Source organism: Silurus aristotelis (assembly GCF_946808225.1).
Source record: "Silurus aristotelis genome assembly, chromosome: 1".
NCBI classification, from domain to species: Eukaryota; Metazoa; Chordata; class Actinopteri; order Siluriformes; family Siluridae; genus Silurus; species Silurus aristotelis.
This window is the reverse complement of record NC_139574.1, coordinates 33,359,918-33,366,834: the sequence shown is the minus strand read 5'-3', so window position 1 is coordinate 33,366,834 and position 6,917 is coordinate 33,359,918. Positions and strand designations below refer to the sequence as shown.

Sequence of the window (6,917 nt, the reverse complement as noted above, 5' to 3'; positions counted from 1 at the left end):
TCCTCTATGCCACAATTGTAGGCCAACACTATTTGACTAAACTAATAACATACAAACAGTAGTACAGTCTTTATTGACCACACAGTGATAATTCACAGAACAGACTGGAAAAATTCTAAACGAACAAATGAATTCAGCAAGTCAGCAACCTCCAGTAAATGTTCTGTTTAGCTGCATATCACATGGGCATAACAATGGGACGTTTTGGACCATTCTTTGGTTTCAGTTCATTAATATATGAAATCTGTCTTGACTGAAGAGGTCTCTTAAGGTCATGCCACAGCATCTGATTTGGTTAAAATTTGTAATATTTGCATCACCCAAACACTCTGGAAAAACTCAGGGTCATAGACTGGTATCCTGACTTTCCTCTTTCCTCTTCCTGTCTCAGCATTGACTTTGATCAATAAATGACTAAGTAAAGACTTTGTGTCTTTATATAAAGGTTAATCTCATCTCCTTATCTCAAACACCTAATTCACACACTCAATTTTAAACAGCTTTTGGAAAAGTTTTAAGTTGTACTTACATTTTTCTAGGCAGCACTGTTCTGCATACTAAATATACTAAAAAAAAAAAAAAAAAAATTACAACTACTGTACCTCTTTATGTGTTAAAGTTATTAGTCACATTGTATTTGTCTAAAATTGTGATTAAGACCAAGCTATCAGTGTAAAAACCCTGGTAATCCCCAAATCTTCTTACAGCTCTGTATAGACCAGTGTGCATCCTATACATGTTCAGTAGGGTTGAGTCAGGGCTCTGTGCAGGCCACTTACTAATTTTACTTCAACCTTGGCAAACCATGAATTACATATGTTTTGGCATTTGGCTTAGTTCCAGAAAGAGAAATATTATATCACATCATACAAATATATGCTCTTTTGAAGATTTGTTGACTGTCATTTCAAGCATTCTTCGTTTAAAATATCTGCATGCACAGACCAATTTTGCTGTATCAGCTGTTTAGGGTTTGTTACATTTGATTAAAAGTGTATTTAAGGTATACATGAATCACTTCTTGCATTTATTTGTAATCGTAATGTTTGTCTTTCTGGTTTTATTTCCACAGCGCACCATCGATTGCCCTGGTAAGTGCAATGTTCAAATCTTTGGGTGCTCAATAGAAATGAATTAATGGTGCTGCCTTTGAAATAGAGAAGAAGATTTCTTGAAAAGTTCAATGAATTAAATGCTCAGATTTCATTCAGCCGTGCAAAATTGACAAAAACTATTAAATTCAGTAGCATCTCAGACTTTTCCTAGAACGTACAACAAACCTGTAGGCCACTTCTGATGTGTATTGGGAATGAACATATTGTTCATTTCTTCCGGAACTATTTACTGATTACTGAAAATGATTCAGAAAATCATCAGTCACCACGAGTCAACGGTTTCAATTAAATTTCAGTATGAATACAACCAGGGCAGAAATTTCAGTTTGACACCTTAAGTCATCATAATTTTTTTTACAAAACCATCTTTGCTCGTGTGATAATTGTGATAGCGTGATAACAGTGAATATTATTACTTGAGTAAAAGTGACTGTAATAATTTCATAAATCTTGTTTAACACCAACCAGTCATAATAAAGACAAAAACCTAGTCTATGTTTAAATGCATTATTATCTCACTGCTTATACAGCTCATGTTTTTTGTGTTAGTGTTATTAACTTATTTTTATTTATTTTTTTTGCATTTCAGCCTGCCTCAAGAGCCAAGGAAACAGAAGTGAGTATATTTTCATGAAGGTTTAGCAAGAATCTCAATTTTTTTTTTCCTGAAATATGAGAAGTCCTGGCCTTATTACCTGGTCAGGATTTCATTTTTTCACATTCATTAACATATAATCTGTTCCTTCTACCTAAGCAATGGTTTATAATTTTTGTAATGTGTTAGATTAAAAAAATAATAACTTTTTTCTTTTTTTTTTTTTAGAGACTTCCGCTCAGAACAGTGGACATGTTGATGGTGTTGTTGGGGTTACATTTTTTGTTATATTTATCTTTAAATTTTTTTATCATCCCATCATAATGCGATAGAAGGCTTCAAGAGAAACAAAATCAAGAGTCCCTGTCATCATTTACATCTGTTCCCCTTTTTTTTTTTTAAGTCATCTTTCCATAATACAGTATTCTGACTGATGTTTTATGCTGTGTGGAGAGATATAAGTGTAAATGTGACTTAAAGTGAAGAATGCTTCACTGGGAACACTACAGCACTACAGAGGAGGTCATAACAGTAATTTTGTCTGCTAAACTGCATTTATTAACTTGTGCGTTTTTTTTTTAACTAACAAGCATTACCTGAATCTCTTTGTAACTAACAAAGCATACAATCTTGTTTGTAAAAAAAAAAAAAAACATCTGACTCATACATTATTTGAATTTTTGCAACGTTGCATGCAGTTTCAACAAAAAAGGAGCTTTCACAGTTTTCAGTTATTCAGATTAAGAGTGATGATTTGACAAAAGTGTTATTCTTGAAGGCAGATTTTTAGCAGTGCTATGGAGGAGAGTGTAGACTGTCTAAATGTGTTTTATTTAACAGCTTGGTTTAATATGGCCATTATTTATATTAATTTTTCAAGTATTTCAAGTATTTTTATGCTTTTTGGTTACTGATATGTGTTAAATTGGCAGGTTTTTTAACAAAAGTGAGTAATTGCATTATTTTTCAGTACGCAAGAATAGAAATAAAATACTTCAGAAATTTCATTTCTTCTTCTCCCGCTTATCCGTAATTCGGGTCGCGGGGGCAGCAGGTATCGGGCTGTCAAGGCCCCCGCCTTCGACTGCTGCCCAATCCTCTCAGCACCGGTCCCTTACGGTCCCTCCTGCAGGTGGTGAGCCCACGGGAAGGCGGCCCCACGTCGCTCCGACGTCACGGTCCTTGATTTATTTTTCTCGTAAGGGTCCCCTGAAGCATAGAGGGTTAAGGGCCTTGCTCAAGGGCCCAAGAGTGGCAGCTTGGCGATACCGGGGCTTGAACCCCCGACCTTCCGATCGGTAACCCGATCGCCTTAACCGCTGGAGCCACCACTCCCCCTACTTCAGAAATTCTATATTGAAAATAAATGCCCCAAAGTAGAATTTGAGTGCATCAAAAGTGAATATACTTGTGATAATAACAAACAATTTACAACCTGTGATCATTGAGAAAGTACTCATGACTTATGACCAGTGCAAATGCAGGAATTTAACAATCTGATCCTAAACCTTTACAAACTTAGAAAATAATACTATAAAACTACAAAAAATGCTGGCTGATTCTCAGTCTTCGGAAGTTTGGCAGATGAGGAACGTCTCAGCATAATATTTATCCAAAGCAGGCTGCTAAATTCACAAGAGTTTCTGATGAAAAAATAAAACTGACCTCACCTGTCTTTATGTCGCCTGTGACTGGAATTCAATAGAACACCTTTGGGGTTATTTTAAAAAATTGCAGCTGTGGTGCCCTCCATCCGTCTGCCATCAAAATTAAACACGGACCTAAGAAGTAAAAATAAAAAGGCTTAAATCTAAGTAAATACAGGTTTACTTTTTAAGTGATAATTTTTTTTACTCATTTGATATATAAGTGATATTGCACAGGTTTGTACACACTTCTATTGCATACAGGAGGTTACTCAGCGGTTAATCCACCCCTAATGGGCCCTTGAGCAAGCCTCGGATTTTTCTATCCAGAGGTGCCTTATTATTTCTGACCATGTAAATAAAATAATTTCACTGTACTTAATGTATATGTGACATTCACGTTCTGTATCTCTTATCCAGAACTAATAATTAATCAGTAGCCTTGTTTTATTACATGTCTGAGATCTGTAATTAACTAATCATTAAGATATTTAGTTGTCAAGAAACCCAACTCAAATATTTTAATTATTAGTGGTTTCTGTTTCTATTTTCCCAGATTTCAGTTTAACTCATTATATTTGTAATTATTACCAAACACTTTCACCTTTCTATCTAATAATAGGCAGAACAAAAGCCCTGCAGATGTTACTTTTTAAAACTTGTGTTTGATGGTTATTCTCATACGCGGTTTACTCACATGCACTTTTAAAAATGTCTAAGCTTTGCAATGTGCCCATGCATTTCTGAGAAATATTTTATTGCTTTGTTTGATGATTTTTTTATATAGAACCTGTTTTTGGCCACTGTGGGTTTTTTGCTTAGGCCTGTTAGTTTTCTTATTAATTCTTTTTAATAAACTCTCCAGAAATTGAGACCTTTTTCTGCACCTGTTTTTATTGTTAAACATATTAATTCAGTGTTTGTCTAAAATTCATTGCAATTGGATAATTGGTTTAAAATATATTTTGTGTTATTTTCAGAAATATTGTAGAGGATTGTTAGTATTTCCTTATATTTGATCGAACAATAAATAATCTATACAGCAATTCAATGTCATAGCAAGTAGACAAAATGTTTACTAAAGGGTATATATGTTGCATACCTGAAAAGGGCATTATATGGCTAAAAAACTATTTATTATATGAAAATTCCCCGGGGGCGAATAAAGAATCAAGATGAGTGATTGAATGGGGATTCCAGACTACATAGGGCACATGACTATTTATAACACTCTATATAACACTATGATATTTATTGCAATCTCTTTTGTGTTTAAAAAAAAAAAAAAAAGAGAGAGAACGAAAAGGAAAAAATACACTAACCTAAACATTTTAGGGTCTAAACCATCCTAGAGCTTTCATGCTTTACACACCAACTTTCACCAATGACCCTCAGCTTGTTCTTAGTTAGTGTGGCATGACATTTTCAAAATGAATAAAGAAATGTGGTTTACCAATTATAGATTTTATCTTTTAAAAACACTTTCCATTGAAACACCATGTCTTGAACAGGATTTTGAGTTTCTGCATGTGTGTATGGGGGAAGCACAACCAATGTTTTGTCCACACATTGAAATTGAACAAAGATGCAGTAAAAACATTTGCTGAAATTATTCACCGGATTAATTAAGCCTAATCGTATGCAAAATCTTAAACTCAAAGCTGCAAAACACAACCTGATTAATCAAGTTGAAACCAGATGGAATTTACTTTTCTACATATTTTAGAGACTACATGACACAAAGGAACCAATTACCGGAGCCCTCTGTCCTTCTGTGGGAAGGGTGATTTTGTTCTTTACAAATGAAGAGCTGTCTCTTTTCCAAATTATTACTAAGACCTTGAGACCTTTAAAGATGTAACATGCAAAGTATTAGTCAAAAACGTTATTGGTCTCGAAAGTGAATCTCCTTGTGTCATTTGTGTCAGTTTCTTTGAGCAACTGTTGTTAATACCACGCCAATGTTGTTCAAATTCAGTGCAGGGAAGTTCTCACGGCTTAAAACACTTGTTCAACAATGAAAAAAAGATAATGTACTGTAGAAAGGGGATAAAATCTCCTTAACCCTGACACATCGGAAAGTGTGTCGGGGTTAAGGGGATTTGTTTTGTGTGTTTTGTGTTAATTTATTTTTTCTTTTAGTTATGCTGCCATAGTGAGTCTTGCTGGAGTCCCCAACTACATAGTGTCCTTAACTTTTATACAACAATAAAAATACTTAATAATCCTCTTTTTCTCTCCCTCTCACCCTTCTTTTCTCTCTCTCTCTCTCTCTCTCTCTCTCTCTCTCTCTCTCTCTCTCTCTCTCTCTCTCTTTCTCTCTCTCTCTCTCTCTCTCTCTCTCTCTCTCTCTCTGTCGAGTTAAACTTATTCCTGAGGTACCAGTAACCAGTGTTCCTGTCTCTCTCCTTTCCTCTGATCTGACTGCTTCATCCCGGCCAGCCTCTAGAAGGGATTCTCTTCTATTTAAGGCCACTCTATGTAGCTAGGGATGGTTTCGCAACAATGGCCTAGGAATCCATGAAATTACGGAGCAACACAGGAGATTTGAGGACGGATTTGGACTGTAATTAATGTCAACAGTCTGCTACAATAGCTCAGGGCAACATGTTGCATTTGATCACATTTAAATGGAATAAATGGACATTCAATGCCACCCAGATGAGTCCCTCTTGAGTCTGGTTCCTCTCTTTTTTTACTTTTGCCAGATAGTTTGTCCTTGCCACAATCACCACCAGCTTGCTCATTAGAGACAAACCCCATTATTTGTGTAAAGTTGCTTTAAGACAATGTCCATTGTTAAAAGTGCTATACAAATAAAAATTAATTGAACTGAATTGAATCCTTATGTTGTAGCACCTTGGATCTGAGGGAATGTTTAGTTTTACTTTATATGGTTGGAATAACAATAAAAGCCTGCTTGAAGTCCACTATGAAGTCAGTAAATTCAGAGCTCATCAAGTTGAAATGATGAAGTGGCAAACTATATTACTGTAAATGTGTTATGCCATATTGATTGCGGCATCAATCTGCTTTTATGCAATCTTTCTTTTAGCTTGCATAACATTCTAAAGTTTAGAATGTAGTTTAGCATAATGTGTGAAGCAACAAAACAATAAAAAATGAACTAGTCTAGTTTGATTGTAGTTAAACTAGCACTTACTTTTACTTGAGGTGATCTCAGATTTGTTTTCTGGTTTTCTGTGGTTTTTGTACTTAGAGTAATATTTCTGCATGAAATGGGGCTTTCAGAAATGTTTTCAAAATAGTGGACTGTTATAAGAATATGTCTTACTCATACAGTGACAGAAATAGAAGCAATCTGAAACTTAATAATTGGGTCATGGCATGGTTCACCCAGGGCTTAAGCTATGGGTGTTACACTCAGCATGAATATACAGTTCAGTGTCAGTTCAACAGCAAGCAGAAAATTTAGAAAGAAATAAATAATGGAGAAACTCCTGTCTCTAACTTGCCACAACACCCGTGTCCTTATTTGTGCAATTGTTTTTGAAGTTTTGGGCTCATGACAATTTAAATAGATATGAATCAGTGTTTAAC

At 35.0% G+C, this 6,917-nt stretch overlaps 2 long non-coding RNA genes across 2 annotated transcripts in view; one reads left to right on the top strand and one right to left on the bottom strand.

Moving 5' to 3' along the window:
* LOC310725450 overlaps positions 1-1,903 on the top strand; it is a 4,756-nt gene extending 2,853 nt beyond the window's left edge. Inside the window, exons 4-5 of the long non-coding RNA XR_014533364.1 lie at positions 1,073-1,091; positions 1,705-1,903. This is a non-coding gene — a long non-coding RNA (uncharacterized lncRNA). The remainder of the gene's footprint in view (positions 1-1,072; positions 1,092-1,704) is intronic.
* A 1,919-nt stretch (positions 1,904-3,822) lies between these two features.
* Positions 3,823-6,373, bottom strand: LOC310725695. Its single transcript, XR_014533469.1, has 2 exons — positions 5,887-6,373; positions 3,823-5,769 (listed from the first exon to the last, which is right to left on the bottom strand). It is a non-coding gene; the product is annotated as an uncharacterized lncRNA (long non-coding RNA).
* Positions 6,374-6,917: the final 544 nt, after the last annotated feature.